Raw genomic sequence first — 18,358 nt, 5'->3', positions numbered from 1 at the left:
AACCTGCCATGATATTCAGTGTGCCTTAATAAATATCACAGAGGATAAACCAGGGAATTGTCTGAAATGCTCTGTTTAATAAGCTAAGAAAGTGTTCATTCAGTAAAGCATTGCTGGTTGATCTACAATTTTGTAAACCAGAGAAACTAACATTTACTGAAAACTCCTTTCATGTAATGAAATATTAAACAACCATAGAAAACATATACAAACAGTGTCTACGCAGATAAAAACACATCATGAATACAAGTGCGGTGTTTAGGGATTATTTTGCTGATTAATATATATGCATCTATCTTGTGACCCACAGGTTGGACTAACAGTTGTCTCCAACAGCACACAAACTCACATGTTAAGGCGATCTTCCCACACACAAATTTAAAACATCTGTCCCGATTTTAATCAACACAATTAATGTCACATACTGTCTATAAGGCACACTTTCAAGGATTCTTGCAAGTAAATTTCAATAATGATTGGTTATCGTGAGTGCTTGCTTCCCAAATTCCATTTCAATAACTCCACCAACTATCTCCTGAATAGGTTTACTGCTTCTAAAACTTGCCTTTACCAACTGTAAAAATGGCAGCGCATAAACTAATACTAGAAAAGGCTTTGAATGATTTGCTTATTGTCAATATCAATGATGATAATACGTTAATTTATGCCTTAATATTGTTCATCTTTGATCGAAAATGTTAATAATAATACAGGCATCGCGGGTAAAAGTTATTCATTGTTCACAGTGACGAAGATAAATACTGCCAGGAAAACTAAAAAAAAAACTCGGGAAGAATATTGTATTACCACGAAGACGGGTCCCAACAGTGAAATTAAAATACCTGGGTAAAAAGGTTTTAGAAGGAAATACCGTGTAAACTGCACATCTTTGAAATTTTGGATAGGGATATATGTATTTATGATTTGAGGAAAAAAGTCAGTCGATAAATGAGAGATGAGATGATCAGGGGCACAGACAAGATCATTTGCCTGTCAGGCATATCATGGTCAGCTGTATGAACAGCCAAAATTATGTAGAATTAATTCAAGAGACACTAAATGGGTCAGGGACAGCCGGATACACATCGGACAAATTACCTGCGTGTACTCTGACGGAAGTCAGAAGTAAGGAAAACATCAGGGTTGAAGTCGATTCCACTGTCAAAACATTTGAAATTCTCACCAAGCATGGTAATTTCCACAGTGAGAATGTAATCATAGTCAATATTCACTGGTGAGAATCAACCAGACTCGCCGTTCATTGGTGAGAATCAGCTAGACTTGTTGTTCACTGGTGAGAATTAACCAGACTGATTGTCACCAGTGAATAACAAGTCTGGCTGATTCTCACTAATGAATGGCGAGTCTGGTTGATTCTCACCAGTGACTGATGAATATGATATATTCTCACTTTGAAAATTGCCGCTCTCACTGTGCTTGGTGAGAATTCTCGGTCTCAGCGGTGAGATTCTCACTGCTCATCAGTGAGAATTAAAGAATTATCACTGATAACGGTGTGAATAACAAGAGATTCTCACCAACTGCGAGAAAGCGTAACCGTGACTTTCTCTCTCAAGTCTCGCAATTTTTTCCTATAGTGAACTCTGTGTTAAATTGACTAAACTTGTTTACAGATTTGCACGAAAACTTTTTGTACCAGCTGTTCCTTAAAATGTTTATGTCATCCTGTGGGTAGCTAAATATCTTCTGAAGTATCTCAGTAAACTAAGCCACTTGCAATTAAATGTTGACAGAACCGCAGAACGTGTAAAATCGACCGTTTTTCATTTCACAATATTGTCCTCCATACCAGCACCGCTGGTGGCGCTGTTCCAAACCTACGAATCCATTTAGGGTCCGATAAGACTTATCTCAGTTAGGAGATAATCTAAATAATCTAAATTCACTTTTAAAGTCAGCCATCGCATCTTTTAGGATCTTTAGTGCTTTACACTTATCGTAACTGATAATATTTCCTCGTAAACAATCAGTGCTAAGAAAACGTGATAATTTGTTTGAGTAATCAAGACTTGCTTATCTTTTTTTTCGGTTTATGAGCAAAAAATATGTCAAACGCAACTCTTATTTACCTATGCTGCAATTGTTTTCAATTATGCCACTTAATTTCCTGAAGGGCTTTGTAAAGGTCGAGAATTCATCAACCAATGCAGCAGACATCCAGATTCAGAGAAGAAGGAAAACTGATTATCGAATAGTTATCTAATAGTTGGCCAAGCGAAAGTAGTGTGCTGGCTAGTAGACCGCACTTGTTATGCCGGTGACCAGCTCAGTTGAAATATTGTCATGAGATATTGAAAATAGTCACTGCATGAAAACCCAATAATTCAGATAAATTCACATTAATGAGTTGCCTGTATTATAGTATAATACCCGTGAATTCACATGAATCCACATGAATACAGGCTTGCTGAATACAAAAAATGGATTCTTGACTGTATTCATCTGTATATGCACTCTTCAGCTAAAATACAGGCAATAATCCACGTTAATACAGTAAGTATTATAGGGTTTTTATGCAGTGAGTATCATCGCCATTTATTCATCAAAAGAAATACCTCTGTACCACTGCAAAATATGATATTCTAATTAATATACAAAATACATTCAGACAGTCCAACATCAGCAAATTATCTCGAGTCACAAGGTAAGCTATCAGAAGACGTTCTGTATATACAGGAAAAAACGGCGTAAAGTACTATTTTGAAATATTTTCAACCCCTTTGGAGTAAAATGTGTCTAATCGAAAGAGTTTTTCTACTTAAAACTATTTTTCCTTTGAAAACCACCACCAGTCAATGTTGGTGACAGAGATATAGGCTAAAATCAGAAGTACCGTAGAGTACGGCGACTCTATACCTACACGGTATTCTCTTCTTTCGCCTCTCACAACAAGAGAATGCCGCATAAGACTGGACGTCGAGGTACTCTACATCTGATTTTAATCATAATGAGGTAGGCTATGAATTCTTTGAAGTCTGATCAAAGTCGAAAGGAGGAGCGGCTCCGAAAGTCTTGTAAAAATGCAAATCTATGTTCATATATTTCGTACACAGTTTCCGTATATTTAGCGTATACTGCTTTCATAGAGATAACATTTATTTATCTCGTATTGATTGAGAGCAATGTATGGAGGAAGCAGTATATGGGGTGCTTCACTCTCATCACACGGCAAACCGAGTTTATTTCCTACGTCCGTCATTCCTGCTATGACAAAGTACAGACTGCTGAATCTTTTTTCCGACAATATATTTCGGTATCAACTCCAAATTTTTGGCTTAACGGTTATCAAACTCCAAATTTTCAATCTTTAAAGGGTAGGAAAGTGTAACGTTTGTTGAATGTTGTATTCATTGTTTTGGTTTTTAATTGCAATCACAATTCCTTGTCCAACCCTTCAAAGCCTACTGACTGTTATACACAGTATGAGTATTTGGCGTGTCAACTCTGCCAGTACCTGTGTGCAATGCATTGTTGACATTGAAGATAGCGCAAGAACTTGCCATAGACACACAAAACAAAAAAAGTGAAAAAATCATCAAACGTTACAGCTACTGGCCCTTTAAGCCTCACTCTTCAAAGTTTGTCGTCAAAGCTATAGTTATATATACTATGGTAAATAGTGTACTTTTTGGTCTGTTTGTTTGATTTGTTATTTCTTATTCATTTTCGACTTTTGTGACTGTGTGTTTGTGTGTCTCTGTATATCTCTCTCTCTGTGAGTAAGTGTCTTTGTGTGAGAGTGAGTGTATACGTATGTGAGATGCAAATACATGCCTACCAATGAATAAATTAAGTTACATAAATCTGAGAAATACGAGCACAAGACTACAATCGATTGCATCGTCACTGTCTTATTTACAAATTCAAAAGTAATCAATATAGGACTCGAACCCGAGTCTTCTGCATCCGAATGTAAATTGGAAAGCGTGAATTGTTGAAATTCATTTTGACTGGTGATCCCTTGTAAGGCTAAGCCTGGTCACTTTAAAAGTAATCTATTTTGTTGTTATATTGATATTTTCGTCTCCCTCCCCCCTCTCTCTCTCGCTCTCTCTCTCTCTCTCTCTCTCTCTCTCTCTCTCTCTCTCTCTCTCTCTCTCTCTCTCTCTCTCTCTCTCTCTCCTCTCTCTCTCCTCGCATGTGCCGGCATTCTGGAACCAGTTTGCTTTCGCTTGGGTAAATAACTACGATAAGAACACTCATTATTAACATTTCGACGGCGTTACTTGCAAACCTAGAAGAACGTCACACGTATCAAGGCTCGACGTAAACATTGGTATCGGCAGTCATCTGCATGTGGACAAACACTGAGGTCGCTTTCACGGTTCGCCACGGACGTGAAACACTGTCCTTTATATTGAGTGTTCGCTTTGGAATCGAAAAATGCCGCCTGCAGGGGCGGGGCTACACAGCCACCTGTTGATACTTTTACTGCTATACTGAGTACTGAAAGACCAATGAAATTGTCTGTGACTCCACGTAGCACAAACGTGTAATAGGATTGATTCTAGTGGTCCCTTGACGTGATAATTTCATTTCTGCAAACATTAATTGCTCACATTTTTCGGGTAATAGAATAATAAAAACGTTACCAACTTTATTTCTGAAAGTTTGCCAGTCATCGTCCTTTCACCTGACGCGTCGACAGTGATTTCCACATCAACTCACTTTTTTACTACAATATTAGTCACTGGTATGAACATTAAATTTGTGTGTATAATGGACGGTCCTTAAAAATTGTTTTCTTGCCGCTGATTTTTTTCTAGTAAGTTCCTTTTAAGACGTAAACGGCCGATATATGTTGTAATCTGAGAAAGCTAATACTTTTGCCTTACAGTAAATCTTTTATCAATCAATCAATCAATCATCATCAATCATCAATCAATCAATCAATCAATCAATCAATCAATCAATCAATCAATCAATCAATCAATCAATCAATCAATCAGTCAATCAATCAATCAATCTTTATTAACCCATGACTGGGCAATTGACATTGCAGCAGTGACAAACACAATACATCAATCATAAAACATGACAATCTAATAAAAACACAAAAAGGTTTAAATACCAAACAACACATCCGATAAGTAAAATCACACAGATCATTAAAAGGAAATATATTTAAAAACTAGTTCAATCTATTCAGTTGTCCAATAGCTCTGTTGATAAAAAAGTTTTTAGTTCTATTGGTTTTAAAAGCCGGTACTCTGAAACGGCAGCCGGATGGTACTAGTAGCAAGTCAAACCCGTTTTGTAGAAGGTACTGAAACTTGGAATGTATGATGGAGTTTCCTTAAAAAGGTTACGTAAAACATGTTTCTCGTACAAGTCAGTGGGGCCTACTTGTTGTTCTCCGATAATTGTGCTGCAGACTTTAACTATCTTACTAATTCTGTTCCTGTTCTGAACATTTAAATTGCCATACCAGCAGACCATTGACAATTTTAAGACGATTTCAAAATTCATAATCTCTTAAAGTCGGACAATCTGTTTTCCAACCAATGTTTGCAAGATACACCAGTGTGCGGTGTAGGTTGTCTTTGCATTACGTCAAATGCAATAAATGGACTATTAGGATAGCAATCTCTATAGGTGTGCTTTGTTGTCAGTGCTTACGTTTGTTATCGGAAGCAATGTTCAAAGACCAAATCAATAAAAGTGTGCTTCATTCGTCTGCTACTGCTACATTGAGTACTAAAAGACCAATGATCGCTGTTATTGCTCATTTTTACGATAACATTAATAACCAGTTTTTGGAATTTTGTTTGCTTCTACTTTCGAACTCAAATTGATCAAATAGTTTTTAAACGTCCCTGACAGCCACAAAGACAATTTCAAGAGCGTCTAGACAGTTCGAAATAAAGGACGTCTTTACGTAGTTTACGACGTCACGACGTTTGGATATTCTGAGATAAAATTGTCCATTTTTTATGTTGTGCGAACTCAAATGATACACCAAAGGAGGAATGCATGATCGATGTAGGGATTTTGAGAAAAGAGAAGTACTTGTTTTTCACTTGGTCATTCATTCTCTCTCTCTCTCTCTCTCTCTCTCTCTCTCTCTCTCTCTCTCTCTCTCTCTCTCTCTCTCTCTCTCTCTCTCTCTCTCTCTCTCTCTCTCTCTCTGCATTGAATGTTGAACTAAAGCTCTAATACTTCACTTAAACAAGTCACAAATGTACAATCATTTGATAAACTTAAGACTAATTACTCTATCAGCTTCAAAATGAGCCCCAACAGGTGAAGGACCAAGAAAGGTTTCAGATTCAGAGTATCTGTCCCCGCAACGCATGGTGGGAAAACATAAAAAAATTAAAGCTAATGTCACCATATGCTATGCTGTATTGCCTATTTCAAAGAATGACCCTTCGTTGAACGTGTTTGACACTCACTCACCGGTAGTGCAGTAAACATCTGTTAATGAAATTTGCATATCTATTGTTTTACCAATTATGACTGATTTGATCCGAATAGAAATAATTTTTGAATTTGAGAGAACTTTTCCCCTCTCTCTTTTGGCGCCTTCACAACTTGACAACAGTAAAACCATTTTTTCCATTATTTGAATAAAGTGTAGTGGTTGTTTCGTTTCTTTGCAGTTCTATCAACCTAAAACCTCTAGTTAAGTCTACCCATCGAAATTAATTTGATATTAGATGACAAAATTGTTAAATTTTCAAATAAATGGATGTACATTAGAAATATAAACATTCAGTTGTTACATCAACATGGAATAGTAGTATCATTGACCCTTGACCCTTGAATAGAGATACATATGATTATTTTCCGATATATTTTTTTATATAAAGGTGTTATATGGCTAATATATTTCATAAAATATACAGCAAAGTGTGAAACAACTCGGTTTAGTTTACCACAAGAAACTTGTGTTAACTCAGTGGAATTGTGTTTGTAACGATTTACTAGCCATTGAACGTCTCGGATCATCACACCCGCCACTACAAATTATGGTTTTCCCTTACATGTGTCTCGAGTACACTTTTTGTGGAAACCGATCTGGAAGGCCTGTACGGGGTGAATTTTGAGGTAAAGACAAACGATCAGCAAAATGTCACTTTTAAAAAACGCAAGGTCTGATATATATTCTACAAAGCAAGACACAAACTCTGGATAACTTTTAATGTCATGTCTGCAACTAGAAGTTTGATAAAGAAATATCGTCTTTCATGATTTCCCTTGAAAAATTGATGAAATTTGACTTTTTTACGTCAAAATCCAGCCGCTGGTGGCGCCTTTAATGCCCGGCGCATAAATTAGAATGCAGGCAGTGGCCGTTGGAAAACACACGGGGTAGAAACATTCAGCATAGGTTACGATATTCGAATTCTTACGGTTGCATTTAAGTGCGAGAAGCATTATTTTACAAAAAGGATATCGTTAATAGACTTTATCGAATTTATTGTATTTAATAGACGACAAATAATATTGGAGTGATCAAAAGAAAGATCGTGAGAATTGTTAATAAACCCGATAGGGCTAGTCAGTATCAATCCTACAAAGCTAAACTTACTTGATATTGGGGATCTTTATTTTGTCTTGTGGACAAAAAGATGGGTTGCTTATCATTGTATTACTACCGTAATTTTTGAGTTTCATCTCTGACAAGACGACAACGAGGACGACGAGGACGACGACGACGACGATGAATGATGATACCGAAGACGAGGCTCAAATCATGCGTGCATCTTCATTGTAGTCACCTTGGTGACGATAAAAAAAAACGATAATGACAATAATGAAGATGCAGCAGTCATTATTTATTTATGCTACTGCAGCTATTTTTGTCGCCGCGGTCATTATCATTTTGAAATTTAACACACTGATGAAAGCAATGAACTTGACTAACTTTTAAAAAATAGCGATTCGAATAAGAAAGGATATTTCTTGACAGACTACGCTGACTGTTTCCGTGCCTTCTTCGCACCGTTCTTCTTTTCCTTCCACCTGTATTAAATGACATCATAATTTACGACATTGCACACACACAGACAGGGACGCCGTCATTATTTACGGCCTGTTTCATCGGAAATTATGAAATTTCGAGTAACCCCCTGCCAACCTTGATGAATTTAGGTAACCCCCTCTCTAACACAGAAATTTTTACTGACCACCACCCCACTTACAAAAGTTAAATATCAAGACATGTATTTGTAAAATTTACAAAAATAGAGCAACAGTAAAGACCTTTCATATCCTGGTGTACCCTGGTAGATTATCATCGGTTATCTCATGATGGTTGAAAAAGATGAAACCAACGAAATGAAATTCAAAGTCACAATAAAATGTTGATATAAAAGCTCGCCCTACAACCAGTATCCAGCCCTACAGTATTGTTTGATTTGGATGGTTGTCATGACAAGGTTTCCACTGAGATATCTGAATGGGCAGAATTTGAAAGTACAGTGGGAAGAACATGTGAGAGGCCGATGGGAAGTGTCACAGGAGGTTGTACACTCTCTTGTGTGAAAAACTTTGAGAAATTGATGTGTGCAATGGTGCAGTCTGGGGCAATATTTGTAAGTTTACTTAGGAAAACTGTTTAAAACACATACCCCAAGGGGGAGAGCACAAGAGGGGGTGTCTCCCTCTTGCATCGAAAATTCTGAGAAATTAATGTGTGTGAAATGGTGCAATCTTAGAGGGGTTTCAATTTATTTTGCACCAAAATTGAGTAGACCTCCTTCTTTCTCTCCACATTTTGAGCAACCCCCCTTGTACAGTTTTCAATTTTTTGAGTGACCCCCCTCACATTCCTGCAATCGCAGGCCGTAAATAATGATAGCTCCCTAACAATAAATCAAGTACACAATACATTACACTTTAGGCTGAACCACTATGTTGTTTAATACTGCCATAGACACATAACAATCAATAAGTACACAATACATTACACTTTAGGCTGAACCATTAGGTTGTTTAATACTGCCATAGACACATAACAATCAATCAAGTACACAATACATTACACTTTATGCTGAACCATTAGGTTGTTTAATACTGCCATAGACACATAACAATCAATCAGTACACAATACATTACACTTTAGGCTGAACCATTAGGTTGTTTAATACTGCCATAGACACATAACAATCAATCAAGTACACAATACATTACACTTTATGCTGAACCACTAGGTTGTTTAATACTGCCATAGACACATAACAATCAATCAAGTACACAATACATTACACTTTAGGCTGAACCATTAGGTTGTTTAATACTGCCATAGACACATAACAATCAATCAAGTACACAATACATTACACTTTATGCTGAACCACTAGGTTGTTTAATACTGCCATAGACACATAACAATCAATCAAGTACACAATACATTACACTTTAGGCTGAACCATTAGGTTGTTTAATACTGCCATAGACACATAACAATCAATCAAGTACACAATACATTACACTTTATGCTGAACCACTAGGTTGTTTAATACTGCCATAGACACATAACAATCAATCAAGTACACAATACATTACACTTTATGCTGAACCACTAGGTTGTTTAATACTGCCATAGACACATAACAATCAATCAAGTACACAATACATTACACTTTATGCTGAACCACTAGGTTGTTTAATACTGCCATAGACACCTGATAATAAATCAAGTACACAATACACTACAGCTAATGTGTGTAATACAGTGTGTAATACTGAAAAAAGTACTGATATTTCATTATCTGCTTCAACAGAACAAACATCTTCAAGATGCACAGTGAGGGTACCAAGAATTCTCCATGATCCGTACACTCTAAGATCACTCACTGAACTGAAGCAAATTTCTTCTGTACACAGAACAGCTGTGTCCATATTACAAAATTCTAACAACATAGTTTTGATAATCATAGTTTTCTGATTTCCCACTGTGAATAATGAAAAGATCAACCCCTTTTCCACGGAGGAGATAGCAATTTTTTAATTTTGTCAACATAGATTTTTGACAGCCATACACAATATTTTTTAAGGAATCTAAGGGAATAAGTTGCATCTGTGTTGGCAAAAGAAAGGGTATTGATTTTTTTAATGTTCAAAACACAGGAAGTTTACATGTCTGAGAGGTGTGATGATGAGACCATCGCAGTTGCTGATAACTTTATCTTGATAAGTTTACAATTGTTAGCTCCAACAAACATCTACTTCTTATGAAATTTACTCCTGAATTTTAAACATAATCATAATCAATAATTTTGGAACACATTTTTAACAAATAATCCTAAAATTAAATTTTAAGTTTCAAATTGTTCAGAAACTGATAAAATTGAATGAGCCTTAAGCACACAATGTGTGAGTGCACAAATCAAGGGGAATTGTGGGTAGCCTCACTTACTGTGAGACGTATAGACTTACAAAAGGTATTCTGTGTAAAATTTCTGTAGCAAACATACTGCAGAAGTTTGTTGTCACACTTTGTTAACTTGTTGACTCTAGATGGATAGAAAACACGGTTTTTCTGACAATCTGGATAGAAGGCATGAAAAGTACTTTTAAAACCAATGATTTACTGTGACATGGTCTCTTCAAAATATCAAAAAAAAAAAAATAAATGAATAAATAAATAAATAAATAAATATATAAAATAAAATTCCTTTATATCATCTTGAAACAATCTATTAGATTCATTAATCTACTCCCATATTCTATTTGAAGATACTGCTGTGGTGTCTTGTCATAAATTGAAGTTGATGAATCTCTCTCACTTTTAACTGAGGGCAGAATAAAAAGGTACACAATTGACAATTGACAAGCTGTACCAACCTGGTATTCGTTGCATTTGAAGTAAACAGTAACACATGGAAAACGAATTTACAGCAAAATTCAAGAAAGCTGTCGTCTTCACTTTAACAATTTCACTGTTGTACCAGAAGTATTTCATCGCCAATATAGCCGATACAAGAAGAACTTTTTTAACTGTAAAGTTTAGTTTCATATCAGTTATTAGCAAATTTTTGTCATCAAGAATTATAAGTCAAAAGTCTCATCACACAGTCATTCTATAGGACAAATAAAGTACAGCACAACAAGACTATGAACAAAGTACAGGTACTCATAACACTGCCAAAGTTGTAAAATAAAGATAGATATATTAGGTTTGGCAAGTGGGCAGTGAATACTCAAAATACAAGTACAAGAAAGTGGCAGCCAGGACAGTGTCTACTAGTTTGGTTTGCTCTGATAAAATACACAGTGAATTGGTTTGTAATGACTCTGATAAAATACACCGTGATAGGCACTTGTTATTTGAAATAATTGCTGGCATAATTGACAAACACAAAACAGGAAATCCACCATCACAATCATGATTGTCCTTGTACTTCCAATTCTTGATAAAAAAAACTGTTACAAGATCCACTAATTCCTAGGCCTGTCTATTGACATATTTTGAAATTATACAAATGATAAAAAAATGTATACAAAGGAATGGTCAAGTCTCTAAGAAGATGACTGGAGGCTATGGCATGTAAAGAAATGATAAACGAAGCATTACAATATTATGGTATTTTGCTGTCGGTGATATTCTCTATCACAGAAAGATCATCTTGCATGAAATGGTACATCTAATGCTGAATGGTACATCTATTACTCCATATGCTCAAAATGATATATTGTCACTGCTGCTGACTTTTGCCTGTTAATATATTTTCAGAAAATAATATTTCATTGATTCAATGTTCAAATTTGACATACTTATCATTTTCATATGAAATTATTGTACCAAAATTACAAGTCAAAAATGATTTTTATACTAATTGCACAATGACGTTCAGGAAGTGTGGAACTTGGCAAAAATTATCGAGAACTCTCATTAATGACACTTTTTATCACTGGTCAGCAAACAGACTGATGTAAACTCCATCTTTTACTTTCAAATACTGATGTCCTTCAGTCTAAGAATAGGACTCTCCTTTCCAGCTGTGACGGCAATCCAACATCTCATTAATTCTGTCCTGGAAAAATGAACATGAAGTACTATATATATTGTTATCTGCAAAGTCAGAGATCATTATCCCTACAATTTGATGAAATTTAGAAAAACTAGCCTAATACTTTGGTCTGATTCAGCTTTGAAGACTCAAAGCATACTGCAGGACATTACATTTCATCCTTGCATCAAGTGTGTTTCTTTGATTCTGTTACTAGGCTGTGCACATAAAGATAAGTTTTCAAGACAATACACTGGGTCCATACAGTCTAAGTCACCAAAAATTCAAGCACTTTCAAGTTCTTTTTCAGCATTTTTCAATGACTTGAATTTCAAACATCATTTTCCAGAGATCATTTTAATATTTTTTTATCAAAAATTTTACCAAGACCATGTCTGATTATCTTGTTTATGAAACTTTTGGGCAGATTATCAATTTTCAAGGACTTTCCAGCAGACTTTGAATTTTGACTTTCCAGAATGTATGGACTTCACATCCAGATTTGCCGCTAACAAGTACATGAAAACAAAACCATCAACACCATGGTTGATGACATTGGTACTTCAATGAAGACATATTCAAACTTGCCACTGAACTCAGAGATTACTATTTTGGAGTATTACCAGTTCCATGGATACACTGTGCCTTAATTCATTATTTGGTTTGGAGTTGGTGGAAACCCATAAAATACCGAATCTTTCACTCAACGATGAAATCAATCAGTCCAAATGGTTAAAGTTGTTCAGCTCTACAAACAGGCAGACTGCTAACTAGAGATATCTCATAATTAACACTGATTTGTACCGTCAGATTTCTGAATAAAACAAATTCATTGTGTCAGTTTGACTCCCAGTATACCCATACAGAATCACCTACTTTTCAAGTGAATATTAAAACATGCTTCCTTGTAGAGTCTGTTCTCATTTTAAGTTTTGAATAATGATGACTGAGTGAGGATACAGCAATTCTTATCATTCTCAAATTTTGGACAGCCAGCCAGCCACACCAGAATAGCTCACAGGAAAATAGGGCAACTGGTCACATTTGGTACGCAAAACAAGTATTGAAGTTTCCAATGGACATTACAAACAAATTTGCATATTCACTGTTCAGTAGAGGATGACCTCATAAGAGAATTCTGCATTTCATAACCCTCATCATTAAAAGTAAAACTCACTTTCCATTTATGAATCTTTGACAAGGTGTCTATCAACATTGTCAGATACAATGTGAATGCTTTGACTCTAAGGCTTCAAATGCAATGCCACCTTGACCACAAACTCTTTTTGTAATTAACTTATCCTGCCAGGCCTGTCATATCCTCATCTATCAAACTGTGGAGTATAGTCACCTACTTGGCATAATATGTACAGTAAATAAAGTCAATAAAACTCATACATGCAGTATCTCTGTTTCCTGGCCTTCAAATGTTCAAGTCCTTGTCAAAATGCAGCATATGGAATTTGTTATATCTCACTGGTTTTAACCAATTTGACCTGATAGTGACATATGAACTTGGCAAAGAGAAGAATTAAACTTAAAGAGTCACACTATAACATACAGTGATGCTCCTGAATAAATGGCTTTATGTAGAATAGCATGATAGAATTTTGCTTCTGGTGTTATGATGTTATGGGGAATTGCCGCCAACCATCAATGTACAAGAAACTGTTTCTTCAGTGTTTGGAAGATAATGTAATTTTGTTATCCATGAAAACATCTCAAGCTATTTAGTGGTGTACACTGTAGCATATTGACACTTGTCCTTACATTAAAAGAACTGATTTACTCCACTCTTGTCAATCAAGTCTGCAATTGTTTCTTGGAAACTTTCTCATCCTCTTCACTTTAACTTTCAGCAGTGAATTTGAATACAGAGTAACTGAATCTCTCCAGCTCCTTCACTCTAACTTTCAGATGTAAATTTGAATACAGAGTTACCGAATCTCTTCATCTGTTTACATCTGATTGGTTCATTAATAATAATGCCATAGAGGGACAATTGAATAATATGGACAATTCATAAAAAGCTAAAAGCCCTTGGTAAATTAGGAACTTTATTGTAGAAACTCTTTTTTCTAAACGATTCTTCAACTCATAATTCCATAATTCTTTGACACAAGAAATAGCAACTGAAGAGGTAGAGGATTGATACACTAACAACAGCTTATCATGTTAATGACATTTGGTTTTAATAACAATTCTCTTTGTGTTATTTAAACAATCAACCTGTGACTGAGGTGTGACTATAGCAAGTAACATATAACATATCTAGTGAGAATGACAGCTTACTCTTGATTTGAATTCATCCAACATTCACATCTGTCTTCTTAGTCCATTTCTACACAAGTCAGGATCATCCAGAGAGATGTCCTGCCTATCTGGCAGAGACACAAAACTGACTTTGGCAAAACTGGATTCAACACTTTACCTTCAGATTCAATTTGAATGACATTGGGTTTGTAATGATCTGGCCAATCTCTTCCTCACAGCATTTTGGGCTTGCATCATCATCACTAATTATTCCACCAATACAGGCTCTTTTACAAAGTGACTTCAATTTCCTCCATAAATAGGGCTATAATGGCTACTGAATAAGATAAGAGAAATGTAACAACATTTCAGAATTAAGATATATGCACATGTCAATATAGATGAAATCAAGATAGGTTACACTTTTTCAAGATCACTGGACATCTCATCATATGTTGATAACACATGTTACACCTCCAGCTGGTTTTGGTAGATTATCTGCTGGTTCCAGAATGTAAGTTTAAAACACAAGAATTCCATAGAAAATATTGTCACTTTAAGTTCAAAGATTATTGGTGCACCACAGAGGAGCATTTTGTCATTTTACAAGCAACAGTGTCTGAGGAAGCACGTTCCATTTTAATTTATCAGAGCATATTTTAAATTCAGAATTCCAACTGCTTCCTTCGGGAAGACGTTTTAAGTGTCCAGTTTGCGAGAAAAACCGGCTCAAGAATTCCTTATTCCTACCGCTGTGCGGTTTTTAAATGATGTATCTGACACGGTAGTTGTGTGTTTGTCACTATTTTTTGTAGTTTTAGTCTTGTTTTTTGTTGTTTTATTGTGATATTTGTGTGTTTCCGCCAATCTGAATTGCCGTTCAGGGATGAATAAAGTTGAATTGAATGAATTGAATTAAGTAGCTGTTGTTTTGCCATGTAGCTTCTATTAGAACTGTGGTTATTTTTAGCTTTTCAAATACACAGTGTTGACTTTTAAAATGGCTTGAACATCAGGTTGGTGATTGATGTCACACTGTGTGATTGTTTTCATTTTCACTTTGTTCACTTTTATACACTGTGTGTGGTGCCAAGTCCTTCACATCAAATGGATGTTTTATAGGACGTCTAAAAATGAACTATAGATTTTGAAAATTTTTAGCTAGAAATATCAGGTAATATCTGAAAAAGCCATTGACAAACATATGTAGCAGAACCTTTTCATGCCTCATAGATTGTAATACTGCCTTGTGAAGGCCTGGCTTGAGACTGGTGTGGACAAACATTGTAATCAGTCAGTAATCTACCTGCAACCTTTTAAAAAGATAAAGTTATGGATCGCTGTGCTGTGTAATGATCATTTTTTATAAAGCTGAGTTAATAATTGTGTGAATATATGTATGCATGCGTGTGTGAGTGTGTGTGTGTGTGTGTGTGTTTGTGTCAGAGGGAAAAGGAAAGATGAGGCAACGAAGTGTGGAAGGGCAAAAAAGAGTGACAAGACAAGAACATTTCTTGCATTATAAATCAGTCAGGGTTCTTGCATCTCTATTGCATTCTTATTACATGCTTGGTATACGGAATGTCGCGCGCTCCATAGGATTCAATGGTAACTTGTTGATGATGTCTCGGGCCGCATAGTCATCACTGGACTGAAAGTGAAATGTAACTATTTCAACTTGACAACTTTTGGATGTAAATATGTTGAAAATTCATGTTTTGCATAGAAAATATGTTTTTTTTGAAAATTTTGCATATAAAATTTTATAAACCGCATAACAGTAGTTTAATATATATCAATGCAACACATTTGATGATGAAAATTATTCCATTTAAACAGAGATTTTTTGAAGACGGAAATAAAGCATTTGATTATCATTTACCAATAGACCCAAATATTTGGAGTGAAAACTGTGTAAGAGAGGTATGTAATAAAACATTATAGCTCAAACATGAGACTATGTACCCTCGGGGCAGGAGACCATTTGCCCTCCTGACGTCAGGCAAATGGTCATCTATCATTGGGCACATAGTCCCTTGTTTGGACTATAATATATAATATGAAAACAGATTTTTTATCAACAAGGCAATTGCCAGAACTCTAAAGGCTGTGACGTTTCCCAAAACTTACGTGTAAATCATTCTGAGGGTTCCAGTCAGAATCAGATATGATGACAGTGTTATGAGCTGTCTCATCAACACCTAATCCCATTGTATGAGAAGCAAAAAAAACAAACCTATTTGAGTCTGAAATGTAAAATAGAGTTTAGAAGTCTTTATTAATCTTGCTGGAGATCAATGTTCTGTTAAAAGATATACTGACTTATTAACTTGCATTTCAATTGAGTGTATATATATCCTGTGTCAAGAATACATGGGCATTGTAAAAAGGAATGTTCTTCATAGTACTTGCATTTTCACAGAGTTTGGGGGCAAATTTTGCCTGGGGCAGGGGGCACATGAATAAGAAATGGCATCCACAATGAATACATTGATATTGGAAGTATGGTATAAGTGTAACCCCGTCAATGACAAAAGTAGGTATGTTCATTTTTGAATATTGAAATGCAGGATTTTAAATTCAATCAGGAGGGTTTCCTGCTGTAACTGAGAGATGAAGGCAAGTTTGGGTGGTTCACATTGCAATTAAGCTGCTTTCATTTCACAGGACTGAGGTGCTGCCAACTAAGCTGTTCATGCAAAAAGGTGTTTGTATGGGGTATCTCAGTGGGCGGGCAAATTTAAAAACTAATCAGTATCGGGGAGAAGAAATTGATATTTAGTGTTTGCGGGGAAGAAATTTCATTTTTTTAGTTGGTGGGGAGAAAAAATTTGACAGTGGGAACTGGAATTTGGTGGGAAAATGAGTAGAGGGAGGGAATGCCATGGCTAGTAGAAATTGTTGGTAGGGGAGATAAGCGCTTAACTTAGGGAGCAATGTTCCAAGGAATACTGCTTGCAGTTTTGCGTTGATCTGGGTTGCCTGGTGGGCATCTTGGGCAATGGGGGATTTCAGTAGTAAGAGAGGGCAGTGGGGAGCTTGAATTGTTATGAGGAGTGGGAGCAGGCAGACCATAGATACTGGAGGGCAGTTGGCATCAAAATTCAGCGAGAGGGCATATTTTCCGTACATGCTAGTGTAAGAGCAGTTACGAACAGCTTACTTTTGCCTCCATAAAGGTCAAAGATAAGTAAAATCAGCATATCAGCCTTAAAACATGTTTTATGATGATTTAGAAAAATTGATGAAATTTACCAGTTGGCGGCACCTGTTTTTATCCACGTTACACAAGCAATTGCGAGAGACCAGCATCAGAAAACTCCACATGGTCGTTTCACTACACGTCTATAAATACAAGAAGAGTAAATTGAAGGTGTATAGATTTTCAGAGTTTTTACCTGGCTTGCTCACTCTCTAGTTTTATGATGGTTGCTTGTCTCTTGTAAATTCTAAAACTCTTCCATCAATCCATTCATAGCAATGCCTGGTAATGAACAATGCAATTGTTGAAATTCAACTTAGGTAGTATGCCCTCGAAAATCGAGACTTAACTTTTACTCAAACTTTCTTCAATGTAACTGTCGACCATTCTCTTACCAAATCAAAATAAAAATTAGGGGTCACCATACAAAATTTGGTACCGAGGGACAAGTATCTGAGACTTCCCGATATTTCAAATTCAAAATGGCAGCTATCCCTGTGTTAACTCTATGCGGAAAAAATACAATTTTCAATTTTCAAAAAACTAAGACAGTGAAAAGTTTTCTTACACCAAAGAGCTTTAAAATGAACACCCACAAGTGGTATATGAGATAAGAATTGGAAAAGTGTGAGAGTCCAAATATCTGTCCCCGAGGTTAAAGTTAATATCAAATTGATCAGCGCAAGTTGTCGGCACTACAGAGGCAAATATGAAAAAGGGGATAATTAACATACTACTCTAGATTATGCCAAAGCTGACAACATGTCAGAAATAAAGACATTTTTGGCTATTACTTATGTGCCCAGAAAATAAATAGTTGCCAGAAAGGGGAATCCCTAATGATGATTTATGATACACTTCTTTCATCAGTTTTTAGTGGTTTCTTTGTCTAAAAACAGTCGATAAAATAACTGCTGAGCT

Source organism: Ptychodera flava, chromosome 11, assembly GCF_041260155.1.
Source record: "Ptychodera flava strain L36383 chromosome 11, AS_Pfla_20210202, whole genome shotgun sequence".
NCBI lineage: Eukaryota > Metazoa > Hemichordata > Enteropneusta > Ptychoderidae > Ptychodera > Ptychodera flava.
Note: the sequence above shows the minus strand (reverse complement) of the source record.